Source organism: Corvus kubaryi, unplaced genomic scaffold (genome assembly GCF_017639235.1).
Source record: "Corvus kubaryi isolate FWS band 111438036 unplaced genomic scaffold, C.kubaryi_AGA036_p1.0 133, whole genome shotgun sequence".
Classification (NCBI taxonomy): domain Eukaryota; kingdom Metazoa; phylum Chordata; class Aves; order Passeriformes; family Corvidae; genus Corvus; species Corvus kubaryi.
The window spans coordinates 8,429,103-8,443,926 of record NW_024580667.1 but is presented as its reverse complement, the minus strand read 5'-3'; the positions used below and the strand labels follow the sequence as shown (position 1 = coordinate 8,443,926).

General features: G+C 35.4%; 1 protein-coding gene across 3 annotated transcripts in view; it reads left to right on the top strand.

The window, feature by feature from the left end:
* Nucleotides 1–14,824, top strand: part of IL1RAPL1 (interleukin 1 receptor accessory protein like 1) — a 696,566-nt gene that overhangs the window by 253,590 nt on the left and 428,152 nt on the right. Inside the window, exon 2 of one of the 3 annotated variants that reach the window (XM_042035797.1) lies at nucleotides 12,075–12,116. The exons of the other annotated variants lie outside the window; for them this stretch is intronic. The gene's annotated coding sequence lies outside the window, so the exon portion shown is untranslated. The remainder of the gene's footprint in view (nucleotides 1–12,074; nucleotides 12,117–14,824) is intronic. 3 annotated transcript variants of the gene reach the window in all.

Here is a 14,824-nt window from a genome sequence, read left to right as displayed (position 1 = left end):
CATCACAAAGATAATCCCTGATTTAGTCTTTGATTTAGTGTTTGACCTGTTGTCATCCCAGATTCTACACTCTTTCAGCCATTATGTGCTGACTTCAGCATGGGAATGGTTAACCTGGGGCATGATTACACATTTCATGACAGAAAGGGAGGGAGCAATACAAAAGTCAGTAAGCGTACAATTCAAGGAGCATAGAGAATACAGGGAGAGAGGGAAACACTATGTAAGTAAGTGTTGAAAGGCAGGAAATTTGGTGGATGAAAGAAGCATCTATTTTTCATTTATTTTAGTCATCAGTCTTTTTTCTTTCTCTTCCTTCACTTCTAAAACTGCTGAGCTCTCACATGAATAACAGTGTGATAACAGTAACCCTTCCAAAAATTATGGGTTTTTAACTTGTTGACAGTGTGTTAAAAGACAGGGAGTTCTTCTGGGATATTGATATTAAACTTTTAAAGATGGGATTCTGAAATAAAATATAATGCATTTTTAGGTGATTATGATATTAAACAATGCCAGAACTCTTAAGTACAAATATGACTCTTGCAGGATTGCATCAGGTAGAGATTCTGTGTCTTGGGAGTGCCTACTCAGACTCTAGGGAGTCCTAAAGAGAAACATGCACCAAGAAGGAAAACATTATTGTGTAGTTACTCCAAAATCTGAAAATCAAGACAGCAGAAAGTGAATCTTATATCCTCTCTTGCTTCCTTGCTTTCTTGCCTCAGCTGCAAGTTGAAGTCCCTCGCAGGACTGTGACAATTTTGCCTTTACAATTTGACCATATTGGCAATAAAGTGGTGAAGATGAGGGAAGAAATTTCTGGCACTGTCCTCAGCCCCAAAAGCTCTTGTGCAAAATGGGTAATTCATTAGTGGGTGCTCTCCGTGGATATTTTCTTTGGTTTGTGTTTCATGCAGAGCTTAGCTGGTGTCTCCAGCATTGTGGCAGACTTACTATGCAACATATAGAATTTTTGTTGTATTTCTAGTTGTTGTGCTTCTCTTCTACAAATTATATTTATATATTTTGACAGTAGGCAGAATATATATTGTGGTCCGTTTGTGCATGGACTTAAAGATCCTCACAATTAATGTTAAAAAATGAGGTATTTTCTTCTAAACATAGCCTCTGTTTGTCTGGGAGGGGGTTTGGTTCACTGAATTGTCCTGAACATACCTGAACCATATACTAAGAGTAACAGCAATATGTATCTCAAAAGTTCTGGAAAGAAGATGTAGGATTGTCTGAGGTCAATTCATTTCGTATCTCTCCTGGAGTGAAAAAAATATGAAGAGCTAATGAAGTAAAAAAGTCTTTTTCAACTTTCAGAACGTATAAAGACTTTCTTGCAAAAAGGCACAAAGGAAAACTTAAGAGGAAAAAAAAAGGTATGACTTCCTTTTACAGCAGTAAATTTGTGGAAAATAAATGCCTGGCTATTTTACATCAAAATATTCTGATATTAATTTTATCAGATTTATCTATAGCTGCTTTATTATCACAAGTCACTAAAGCAGAGTGAAACACTTGTTCATGAAAAGAAAGAACATTTCCCGAAACAAAATCTTTAAACCCAATAAAGAATTAAAGTATTTTCAATAAGTAACTCTGAAAAACAGTGTCATCTATTAAAATGTCCTTTAAAATATAAGATGCCAAAAAAAAGTTGGTATCTGGGGGAATGATTGTTTGTCATGCTACAATATTTCTAAGTTATTAGAGAAAAATTCTGTATTAAAATAAATAAAGAAATGTATACATTTTAAGATATTTTATCATCATTAGAATTTCACCCATGTCTCTTCAAAGGTTGGATTATTTGTGTTTGCTTTAATAAAGTTAATGAACATAAATAGATATGGTAATGTTTAGCTCAGTTAAAATGAAAAACATCAGTATTGGGAAAAAGGTATTTTCAGATATGACTGTTAGTTTGGGGATAATTTTTTTGAATATTTGTAAAAAAAGTTGTTTATCTTTCTCTTAAGAGTTCATAGAATTCGAATGATTTATTAATGTATACAAATAAATGCAACATTTCTTATAATAAACCAGCCTGTTAGCAGCCTAGAACTTGCTTCTGCTTGCACAGGACCTTTTTAACACTGTTCATAATTCTGATGGGTCTTCCAGAAGGTCAAGTAATCTACTTTTCTAATTAGTTATTATCTTATTGTAATTACCTGTCACTATCCTGTATGTGATCTGTCCTGTGACTGGAGAGTGGAGCCCCACTTTGTCTCCTGTAGCCCAGCAGCAGCAGTGCCTGTCCCCAGCAGTCTGACAAAGATAGGGGTGCATCTACTGAAGGACAAACCATAGTTTGTTGGGGTTTTTTTGTGTGTGTGATGAAGAAATAGGAGTTTATGTTTTTTATTTGCAGATTTCTGTTTGTTGAAGGCGGGTTTTTAAATTAAGAAATACCTCATAGACCAGAATGCAAAAGGTACTGACCACTTTCCAACATGGAAATACTGTCTTGTGCTTTGAGTGTCTTTGTTTCAAATGGAAAAACTTGCAGATTGAATTATGAAAATAAGGATTATAAATGTTTGACAGGAGTTGCTCATACTCATTTCCCAGAAGACATTTACCATAAGTGCATACATAAGTGATTGTCTCTTCTTTGTTACATTTTTGAGAGTTTTTGAATAAGCTTTCCAGATGTTTCTAAAATACACCATCACCTGCAGTTTCTTCTTTGTTCATGCTAAGGTGCCAACCTCTGTGCACATATTCTTTCACCTTCCACTAATAATAATAACAATAACAATAAAAGAGTAATTTAGTGACAATTGAGGTTTAAAGGGCTGAATTACAGCGTGGCAAGCTACCAATTACTTTCAAACAGACAGTAGATACAAATGCATTCACCATGACTTTCATTCTGAGCCATAAGTTAAATTTTAGAAAGGAACATTGTAATCTAAATGCTGAAATTATGTTAGAAGTGAGAAATCAAAGAAATGGTGTCTAATCTTTTCCTTCATGACACGCTAATCAGTATGTTTTATTAGACACTTAACAGCAAATACTTACAGGTATTAAATATCAGAAATTCTTGTGCAGGAAACTGCTGCACTGACAGAACTGAGGTGGCTCTAACCTAACCTTTACATTTAATCAGTACATTTCTCCGCTTAATAGTGCTTTTTCTCCTGTTAGCTTTGTGATGATGAAAAACACATTTTGGTTTTGTGTCAGTAAAGGAAATAGGACTTGCAATCATGAAATCTTTTGGCACTCTGTGCTGTGCAAGTGATTGAACAAAAAATTCAGTCTGTCGAGCAACAGTCAATAGCCATCGTGGTAGCTGATTTTGTGCTGATCAAGGCTTCTGGAGTGAAAGCTTATATTGTTCTGGGAATGCTGATGTCCTCAATTGCCCAGCAAAGTTAAAGACGAGTAAAGTTAAATGTAAGGTAAAATTTGCTATAAAATGACGTTTATTATGTTATATGATGACATTATTTATGTAACTTTACATATTTATTTATGTAAATCATGACTGTAAATATAACTGTAAATATAACAGTTAATATTAAGGTATATATTCTACATTCTGTATGGGTAGCAGAGGAGAAAGGATTATAATTTCTTAACCCTTTACCTTCTCACTTTACCATTATTAAATCCCTTACATTGGATTCCTATACATGATTTTTTGAACTTAATCATTCATTTTGTTAGGGTATTATCAGTTGGTTTCTGGGAGTTACCTGGTGAGACAGCAATGCTATGGTGTTGGAAATGCTGTTGGTGTAAGTTACTGCAGAATAAAACAGCTGCTTTATTAACAGTATTGAATATAAGCTGTTTACTTCTAAGGGATAAGTCAGGTATTCAACTGGTGAAAAACTTGCAAAATTATGTTAGGGAAGCTGAGTTCTGGTATTATCAAACCTAGCACTGCTGAAATGCTTACCTTTTCTTCTGTATTCCATTGAAATGTAAAGCCTCTGAATTGGCAAAGCAACAAGCAACCATTTAAAAAGAAATCTTTAGAGCTGGAAAATAAGCATTGGCTTTTTTTGTCTCTACTATGTTGCTTTAAGCACTTTCACCTATCCAGCATAAACCAACTCAAAACCCATGGTGGCTCACCACAACGTCTAGTCTAGGATGTCTTTTGTGAGACCATGTCCACCAGTCTATGACTGATATTTCATAAACAAAAAAGAACTCAATTGATTTGGAAGGAGTTTCTACAGACCCATTTACGATGTGCACCTTGAGCAGCTCAGTGATAAGTTGGAGCTGGTAAATAGAACTGGAGAGCTACAGAACACCTGGCAAAGAAACTGGTCATTTCTTTGTCTGCAGCAGGCACTTAGATGCCATGTTGGGTTGTCAGGACTGAGATCATTCAATCTTTACTGAGGATAAAATGAAATACAAATTTCCTTGGAAAATTATCCTTAGCTGAATCAAAACCAGGAAGAGACAATCCAGGTAACTAAGCAGATGGACTTCTCAATTTTATTTTTGAAAGTAGACAAAACAAAACAGCAATAAAGGACCCATTCTATAAATATAACCATGTTGAAAAAACAAACTTCTTTAGTATGGTTCTGGGTGTCTTCTTTCCTTGCTATTTGTTTTGTGCTTTTGTTTGTTGTTTACTTACAGCAATGCTTCATGTATATATCTACAGGGAAAAACTCTCCTGCTGTGGAGTCTTCATATGTTCTTGCATATTCTCAGTCAGAACAGGGGAAGTAACTTTTTATAATTTTACCCAGTTTTATGCCTCCAGTTGCCTTAAGATCGGAAAAAAAAGCCAAACAAATCAAAACATTTCTGCTGTGCCACAGAAAATAGTTGCAAGGAAGCAGTATATTCAAAGGCAGAATCAAGGCAAGGAGTGGCAAGCAGAGCGTGTGGGATATATCACACAAGCCCTTCTTCTGTGTGCTCACCCACACAAAGGTGGCGGAGGCCTGGGGCCACAGAGTGTTGGTCTGGGCCTGGGCTGGGACTGGAGGGACATTTGGAGAGACAATGTCACCATTGGTCCACTCCTGCTCTGCTGCTGAATTAAGGATAAGAATTTAACAGACTTTTGATTGGAATTAATTGATATACTCTGAGGATGTAAGTGGAAGAGATGGAAAGAGGAGAATAAGAGCGGAATTCTTACACTGAATTGTAGACCCTGTTTGGCTGGGTTTTTATGATCTGCCTGGGTTTGTTCCTAGAGTTGGGTGTTCCTGGTAAGGGTGGTGGTATAGAGCTGAGCTCAGGCTAGTTGCCTATGCATGTAATAAACATATTACATGACTGAATTATTGGACTGGAATTTTGTTTTGTTTAATGTAGAAATTCTACATTTAAAAGACAAATTTTGAAAAGCATGCTTATGTTACTTTTGTCTTGTTACATTCCTGTATGAACAAAATGGAATTCAAGTAATGGTGTTACTTTTTATTCATTTTGTTTATCATCGTTTTCTGTATTTTTGTGTGTATCAAAATTAAAGTCATAGTTGAAAACGTCTTTTTATGTATAATTTGCCACTTATGGATAAATGTGTGTTTTGCTCACCTAATCTAAGTTGTGCTTCAGTATGTTTGAGAATGGTGCCTTGAGAATGCCAAATGGTTTGTTTTGTTTCCATAAAACTTTAAGTGAATTCAGACTGCCAGGGATCATTATCATTTAACAGTGACTAAAGACACATATATTTCTATTTTTATGTAAATGAAACAAGCAGCATTACCCTGCATATGTAGGGTTCTCTAGATGTTCTCTAAAGATCATGATTTCACTGCCTATAATGAAAAGTTTGCATTGATGGCTTTTTAAATAGGTATTGCTGCTTCTTCAAAGTGTTAAGACAGTATGGAACAGTATGTCTTGCATTACCATAAATAGGATAAGGGCGCACTGAAGTCGTACCTTCAAACACTACCTCCAGAGCAATGCGTCTGGCAACTTTTACAAGTTCCACAGTCATTTAAAAACATAAACCAGAGAAACAACAAGGAAAATGTGCCATTTGTATAATCTGATTAGAGCTATGTGTTTTTTCTATTTAAAAAATTGGATCTTATTCCAAGAGAACAATGGAAAAAGCTGGGGCCTCTTACCTGCAATTTTCACAATAAACTTTTTGTTTGTCTTGAAGTCCAGTCAACAGAATAATACCTTTCATTCTACTGATTATATTAAAACACTTAGAGACATAAAAATAAGAGTGTATATTTTTAAATATTGGCCTAGAATATTAATCATAGACATGACTATATAACAAAAAAGGAAAGTCATAAACCATCTCTGTCGCATGTCTTGTCAGAATTTAGGACAAAATCTGTTGCAGGAAGCTGGAAGACATTCATGGTTGTTATTTTGGAGCAGTAATATTTTGCCATAAGGGAAAATGCTTTGCCTCAAATCAGTGTCAAATTTTGCAGCTGAATCCAAAACTTTCTTATGACTAAAGTTTTTGTTTTTCTCAGTTAGTTTCCTGAACTTGAAATTCAGTAGAAAATATAATAAGGATACAAAATTCCTCATTAAAGTTCAGAAATGAGTTCTAGAACCACACCACCCACTATCATGAAATTACCTAGTAGTTTTTAGTATCCCTTGAACCAAGCAGAAAAGGGCTAACAATAGCTATATTAAAGTTGTATCACACCCTAATGTACATAAAATTGTGGGTGTATATATCATATATATAAAAATATGTGAGATATATATACGTATATATATAAACACAATATATGTATTATTAAAGGTATAGGAACATTTGAAAATGAGACATGCCTAAAGATGGAATTAAATACAGTCCCTTAATGAGAAGCAAATAAAACAAGGATGATGGTATAATAGTTGAGGGCAAGATACAGGAAGCAACTGTGGAGAGATTGGGAAAAATAATAGTTTGAATTTACTATTGGGTTGTATGAAATTAGCCATATCAAGTCAGAAAAAAATTACATTTCAGTACCTCAGTTTTGATCCCAGTCTGTGGCTGACAGGGAAAAAGCAAGCATAGTATTATATTTTTCAGATGTACTCATATGGTCCATTATGTCCAATAGCTGTCCAAGACCGCTATTACTGTCTTGACTCATTCCTTGTTTTTTTCTCCCGAGTTAGGAGAAATGTTTTGATCCTATGCAAGCTGAAGCAATCATTTACCTGCATGCCCAGAGTTCAACTATGAGCAAAGTGATAGCATATTTCCTGTTTTAAAACTCTAGTCGGATGATTTCAGTCCTTTGATTCAGTTTTTGTTTTATGACGAAAACTAAACACTCATTCCTTATTCACCTTCTTCTTGGCATCCATGATTTCACAGACTTCTGTTTCATGCCTGAGGTTTAAAGGTCAGATCTCATTCAGAAGTGTTTGTACCTCTTTGAGAATTCTTGCTGCCCTTCTTCTCTTCTTTTCAAATCTTATTATCCTTTTGGGATATGAGGACCACAAGTATTTTATACTTTCTTTCCTTATCATTTTTATATGTTTTGGTTTTATTTTTCATTCTTCACCCTTTTTACTCTTTACCCTTTAGATAATACTGTCATAGAACTCTTCATTATAATTGCAAATCTTTGGCTAAGTGGTAAGGTTAACAACTGGTATTTACTGACAACCAGTGGTAACTCCTTTTTACTGTTTCCATGAAAAAATTAGGATTGCTTTCTTCAGTGTTCAAAATTTTAATGTGTTCAGTATTGGTTTATTCATTGTACTACCAAGTACTATCGCATTATTCTTCTTTGCCTTTTGACAGTTTTTCCAGCACTCTGCTCATTTAATTGAAAAAATATTCTTGTTCATTTGAGGTTGGGACATGTAAAAATATTCAGTGTTTTAACTCTGACATTGACAAATTTTTAGCACAGAACATAGTATATTTTATACCCATGCCTAGAAAACAGTTGTCTACAAAATATTAATCCTCATCATTGGCTACCCTTATATGTATAAAATTGTATAGTAAAACACCTGAAGGGTAGCAAGAAATTCTCCTTATTGTAAAGGAAATGGAAAGCAGATATGACCAATCTGGCAGTCCATCTAATCCAGTATTTTCTTTTTGGTGCTGTTGAAGCCAATATGTTTCAGAGAGTGCTGTAGCAGACATATTTGCAACAACCCGTTTGGACAGTGTATTTCTTTTTGTATTTATCAGATTTTACAGCTTGAAACAAGAAGCTTCAATCCTTCATCCTTCAGGTAATTTCCATTGCTCTTCAGGGCACAAGGTAATCTTTAGCTGACAAGGGCACAAAGCTGCATTTTAAGGAGGCAGGTTCCTCCATCATTTTCCACATGGGTACATTGCATCTTCCTCTGATGTATGTGGCCCTGGCCCATGTTAAAGATAGAGTGCTGAGCTAATCAGAGGTCTGCTCCAGCATAGCAGATCCTATAAGATAACAGATGATCCACTCTAAGTACAGAATTTCCTGTCAATAGTACATAATTCCATCTGAAAACACATAGTAATACATGTCAAAAAAGCCAATTGACTGTACTTGTATGTCATTTTATACCTTATCCCTTTGTAAATATATGTGCTGGTATGAAATTCAGTAATACAATACTGGATTTTATACCCTTGATTCAAATTGTGCAAGTATTCATGAATAATTTTTTTTCTACTGGAAGTAAAGGTTATCATTTCTTTAATTTTTCAAAAAGCTTTTTTATGAGATAAGTAATTTAAATTATTTTTATAAATATTTTTCTTGTCTCTGTGGAATGGAGAAGACAACTGCAGACTGGAATTGAAGATTGCTGTTACTGTTTCTTTAATTTAAAAGTGCTGGCATCATAAGTGAAAATAATAACTGTTCTTTGTCTACAAAATACTTTCAACAACCAAATAAAAATTGGGACAGTTCGATTTTTCTGCTCCATCATGAGTAAATCTCTGCTTTGTGTCCAGTAAATTGTTTAGCACTTTCTTGCCAACTGAAAATGGGAACTATGATCTCTTTCTAACTCACAGAGGTGGTGTGATAAACTAAAACCACAAATCACACTAAGTGATCATCTGATTAAAGATCGGAGACCAGTGATCATCCTAATCCAGCAGTTTTCTCAGTTAAAATCCTCAAATGTCCCTTAGTTAAGATGCTTCACAAAAAGAGACATTGATTCACCAGAAAAATTAAATATGTATTTATCACTTGCATGTTTTTTGGGCTGTACTTTGAATAAGATTCAGAGTGTTTGAATTTTTCTTGAGTCATCTGTTGACTTTTAAAATTGTTTTATAGTTTTCATTGTCTTACAGAGTTAAAACCATTAAGTCATTTCATGTAACTGTCTAGAAGCCATATATCAAGATACTCCTTCAGGAAATACTTTAAATTTTGTCTGATTAGAGGATGACTTATGGATTGGCTAGCACACATTTTTCAAAAATGACTGTTGTTTGGAATTTAAGCCATATGGAGAGAATATACTATTTCCATGGAATGCGTGTCAATTACAGGATTTGAGGGAAGATTTTTAAAATTGCTTTTTTTTTCTACACAGTGTAGAACAAGACTTCAGACACACGGAAAATTTTTCAGGAGGAAAAGTTGGCTCACATGGATTCTATAGAATTTCATAAAATTTCCAACATGACCTATGAATAAAAGGCAATGTCATGCAAAATACAGACCCACCCTTAAGTGTCAACATGGCTGCGTTCAAAACAGCATGAGATACTTAAGTTTATATTTTTAAGGATTATTACCTTTCATTACTTTTTAAAATGTGTTCAGTCTCTCAGTTCTGTTTCTCTTACTCTAGAAATAAGTACATAACACTTACATAACTTCCAAACCTGAATACCTTCCTTCTGTCTGAGTTGGAAAACTTCAGATAATGTGTACCTGACGATGATATTTTGTTCCTATTTCATTCAACTATTCAGATGTTTATTGCTCCATATATATATTTCAAAATGTACTTTTCCTGAACTCTACAAGGTATCTTCATGCCTCTTGTAGATTAAATTTGAAGTTTTTATAATCATGAAAGTTGAAAATAATTTAGTAGACATTTATGGAAAGTTGGAACAGTCCAATTCTCCATTGATCTTCTAAGACTACTGACCCCTTTTTTAATGCAGTGTGGATTCACAGAAATGATCAGCTTATTTCTGCATAGATTTTTCTCTAATTGCCACATCACCAATTTAAAATTTTCGAAATTATCTTAAATATGAGACAATATGGTAATTTGAATCAATGCCATTTCCAGATATTTTTTCCATATAGAGTTTAGTATCCCTGTGAAGGGCAGTACTAGTCTCCCATATATAAGGTGTGTCTCTCTTGATCATGGTGCCACTTAACACATCAGTGATCATATAATTCTGTGGGGGTTTTTTTCTGTTATAAAACCTGGTACACTCACTACATTAATTATTATCTTAATTGTGCATTCTTATATAGCATACTAGCTTTATCTCTGTTCGCTAGTTTTCATTTTCCTGTGATTCTCCTGAAGATAAAAATCACAGGACTTAGTTTTCTTGTACAGAGTGCACAGAAAAAAGCATATTCAACTCAAATAAATGCTCACTCTCTTGCAGCAAAAGGTATCCTAACTATCAGACTTATTCAAGTGTTTTTAACCAACAGTGTGCACAGATATCAAATACTGTATAAACTCCTTTGCAGGTGAAGACATACAACCAAATTTTGCTTTCACCTGCATATGTTTAAGGACAGAACATGTGTGTCTATATGAAATTTCTGTAAAAAAAGGGCTCCCTGCTGTGATGTTTTTCACTGCATAAAGCATAATAAGCAGCACAGCTTGAGTAAGGAACACGTCAGATAAAGAAAAAAACCACTGGTGGGTAAGGAAATAAAAATTAAGTTTTGTCATGCTTCTTCAATCCTGATCTTTTTCAGAAGTGCTTACCAGAATGGTGGTGGCTCTTAGCAACTATTGCATCAGAGTCTACAGTCAGAAGTGCAGGAGTGTTTTTGCATGACAATATGCTATTAAAGACACAAACTGTAATTCATTATTTTCTATAATTTCTGACCTTCTATCAAGTCTAATTCTTCCATTTCATCCCCAGTTAGACATTTTCAGCATTAGTGGGTCAAATCCTTGTTTGGTTTAAAGTCAGTGCTCCTGTGACATATATTTATTTATCACCATCATCTACATTTCAAAAAAATTCAGCTCATAGGCCTGTGTAGATAAATACTGAAATATTTTCTCTCTCTGTTTGCCATTAGTTTAGAAATTTAAACAGCTCTAGTGACCTTTTATCCTCTGGATTCATTTCTCTCAATATCTTCCACAGACTGATTTGTAGATTTGTTAATTTTGCATTTGCATGATAGTTTTGGGAAGCTATGTAGAATGCACTCCTCCTGCTGATTCTTCCTTCTTTTATCAGAGCATACCAAGTTTTCAAACATTGGTGCTATTTTACTCTTATTTTATTTGTTACTGGAACTCTTAATGCACTTGGAGACTCTGAAACGCTTCACATAATTGTACTCATCTGTTTTGAGGATTCTTATATTTTTGTACATATTTTAGTTCTCTTTCAAGGATTTTCTAGGAACTATGAGCTCTTCTCTTATTATTCTTCATGACCAATCATTGTGCTTTCCAGTTTGCCCTCTTGGATGAATATATACTGCAATTACATAAGTTTGTGTGTAGATATACAAATATGTGTTTGTATATGCACATGTATATAAGTGTATGCATAAGAACAAATATGTATACACACTCATATGTTTATGCATAACATATATAGAATATGCATGTATGGATATTCATAATGGCATATTTAGGCATATAAGGAGGCACACAGCGCCTCGCTGCCAGAGGGGCTAGCTCTAAAACTATCACAGCACATGATTTTCCTTTGGTGCTGTTTCCAAGGACTCCAGCTCTTCATGACACTTTCAGAAGTCTAGTGTACAGTAGTATCAGTTCATCACTGTGACAAAGCACTTTTTGTCTTCTGCAAATTGAAGTTCATTACATTAGTGCTGATGTTCTCTCAGCAGGTGGTCTATGTCAATTATTTTTTGCTTCTGTGTAATGAAAGCTGCTACATATTCATTTCAATTCTGTTACAGAGCTCTGAAGTTCTGACAAGCTGTGAGCAGTTCTTCAATCAGGTAAACTTATGAACAGCTTCCTACTAGTTGGAATCATCTTGTCCTGACTAACCTGGATTTCTCACAACTTGTCTCTATGTTTGCCTCATACACAGTGGCTAGGTTGTCCTTTTCCTTTCTCGATTTTTAGAGCGTGTTGCAGAAGACAGGCATCCGAACCTCACTTGCTCACTCACAACAGCTGTTTCCAAATGTTGGATGAGGTGATACTACTTTAACAGGTTCATGCCCGAGAGAATTTACATTGATCTGAGACTTGGACCATGTCCACATGAGAAACTTACCTTGTCCTGGTCCAAGCCAGCACGAAGTCTCTAGTCAGATCAAGCTGAGTTCTGTTCCTCTGGAAATAACAGCCCTTCCCTCAAGACTACTTGCCAGTCTGGCATCAGTCACATAGACACAAAACAACCTTGTCTTAAGTCTTGAATAAAGTGCTTCTTGACGATACACTATTCAGATGAAAAAAAACCAAAAAATCCCCAAACCAAAATATGGTATTACATAAAAAATCTCTCCCAAGTCTTCAAGTTGCTGTGGTACTCAAATACCCAGTTTCACTCCCAGGATTTTGCCATAACTTTGGTACATTTTACACACACACATACACATATATATAAAGCCCCTATAACCCCTAACTCTCAATCTATGGGAATTTTTTTTTTTTAATTTTCTAAGTATTCAAAAGATTTTGTAAAACTATGGATCTTCTTCCAAAGCCTTTATTTTCCTTATGACTCATTAGAGGGACAGTAACTCATTGGACACTCATATTACACTGGCAACTAAATCTGTTGAGAAACATCTGAGTTATGCCCATATAAATCTCCCTAACAGGCTCTTGGAGCACTCCCTCTGCTATGTGCACACACACTGCCAAGCATAAAGAAAAGATGGTTGAAAAGTTTTACTTTGTGTCCCTCTAGATAATAAGTCATCAGAATTCATTTTTATGACTGAAAACATAAAGAGTGTAGTGTCTGTGGAGCTGACATTGTTCACTGGAATTGGTTATCTGGACTTACACAATGCTGTTTGCATTAGGTAGCTAGAAATTTGTTATCAGCAATATAAAAACATCTGTGATGCTGTCAAGTTTAATGAGAGGGAAGCATGGAAGAAAAGATTGCAATCTAGAGATACTATTAGCTCTCTGGAAAATAAGTTTGAGCCATATAACTTGTTCATTAAAACACTGAATGACCAACTCACAGACTGGCTGGGGCAGGAAGGCACCTCTGGAGATCACCTGGTCCAAGCCTCTGCTCAGATCAGGGTCAGCAAGAGCAGGGTAGCCAGGAATGTGTCCAGCTGGGTTTTTAATATATCTAAATATTGAGACTCCACAACCCTAGACAACCTTTCTGTGTGTGACCTTCCTCCTCTCAAAGAAGATTTTACTTATGTTTAAGTTTAATTTTGTGCCCCTGAGAAAAGTCTGTCTCTGTCCTCTTTACACCCCATCAGGGAGTGCGATCCCTCTGATCATTCTCTTTTCCAGACTGACAAGTCACAGTTCTTTCAGCCTCTTCCTGTATGCCAGATGCTTCAGTCCTTGAGCCCCTTCGTTGGATTCACTCCAGTATGTTCACGTCTCTCTTATACTGGGGAGCCCAGGATTGGACCCAGCACTTCAGATTTCTCTTGCCAGAGTCAAGTAGAGAAAAATAATCACTTCCCTTGACCTGCTATCGACACTCTCACCTAATGCAGCCCAGGTTACCTTTAGCCTTCTTGGCTGCAAAGGCAAATTGCTGACTCACGTCCAACTTTGTGTTCACCAGGACACCCAGGACACTCCCTGCCAAACTGCTTTCCAGATGGGGCATACACTGGTACCTGGGGTTATTCCTCCTCATTGTCAGGATGTGGCCTTTACTGTTGTTGATCTCCAGAACTTTTGGCCCATTTCTCCAGCCTTTTGAGGTCCTCCTGAATAATAGGACACCAATATGGTGCATCAGCCACGCTTTCAAGTTTTGTATCATCTGTAAAATCACTGAGGGTGTGCTGTATCCCATCATCTGGATCATTAATTATAATGCTGAACAATATTGGCACTAGTATAATTACCCGAGGGAGAATCTGTGTGATGTTGTAGAATTGACATTCATTGCTTATGAAAAAAGTTGTATTCAGACCATTATATTGAAACAGCCTTCCTACCATCTTGACTATCAGATCAAAATGTTTCCATTAGTTTTTTGAGTTGTCTTTGTCATTTCATCTATTTTTGAGAAAACTCTTCTTCCCTATTGATGAAAAAAGTACTGTTTAAAAACCAAAGCCTAACTGTTTTTAAACTATCGTGACATTGATCTTAAACTATGAAAATTTTGAATAATATTGTTCATGCTCTTTGTGTTGGACTTTGTTTCAATAAACCTAATTTCAGTTTTCAGTACTGAAGTTTTCAGTAGGTGGTCATCTAAAAGTCACATCATTGTCAAATGATAAAGAGATAAGTTATTGTAGTTTATGTTAGTCTTCCTTTTCAGACCTCAGTGGTCACTCTGTTTTTTAGTTCAGAACACTTTTGTATTTATTTTGCCCTGTTCTTCAAGAAGTTCAATGATGTTTGAGAAATTAAACTTCATTATACTACCTGTTAGAGCTCTTGCATGAGACCAAATTCAGCTGCTGTCCTCTTGAATGACTTTTATTACTCTTGTTCTTGTTGTGCCCTTGGAAATCGAACATTACCAAAG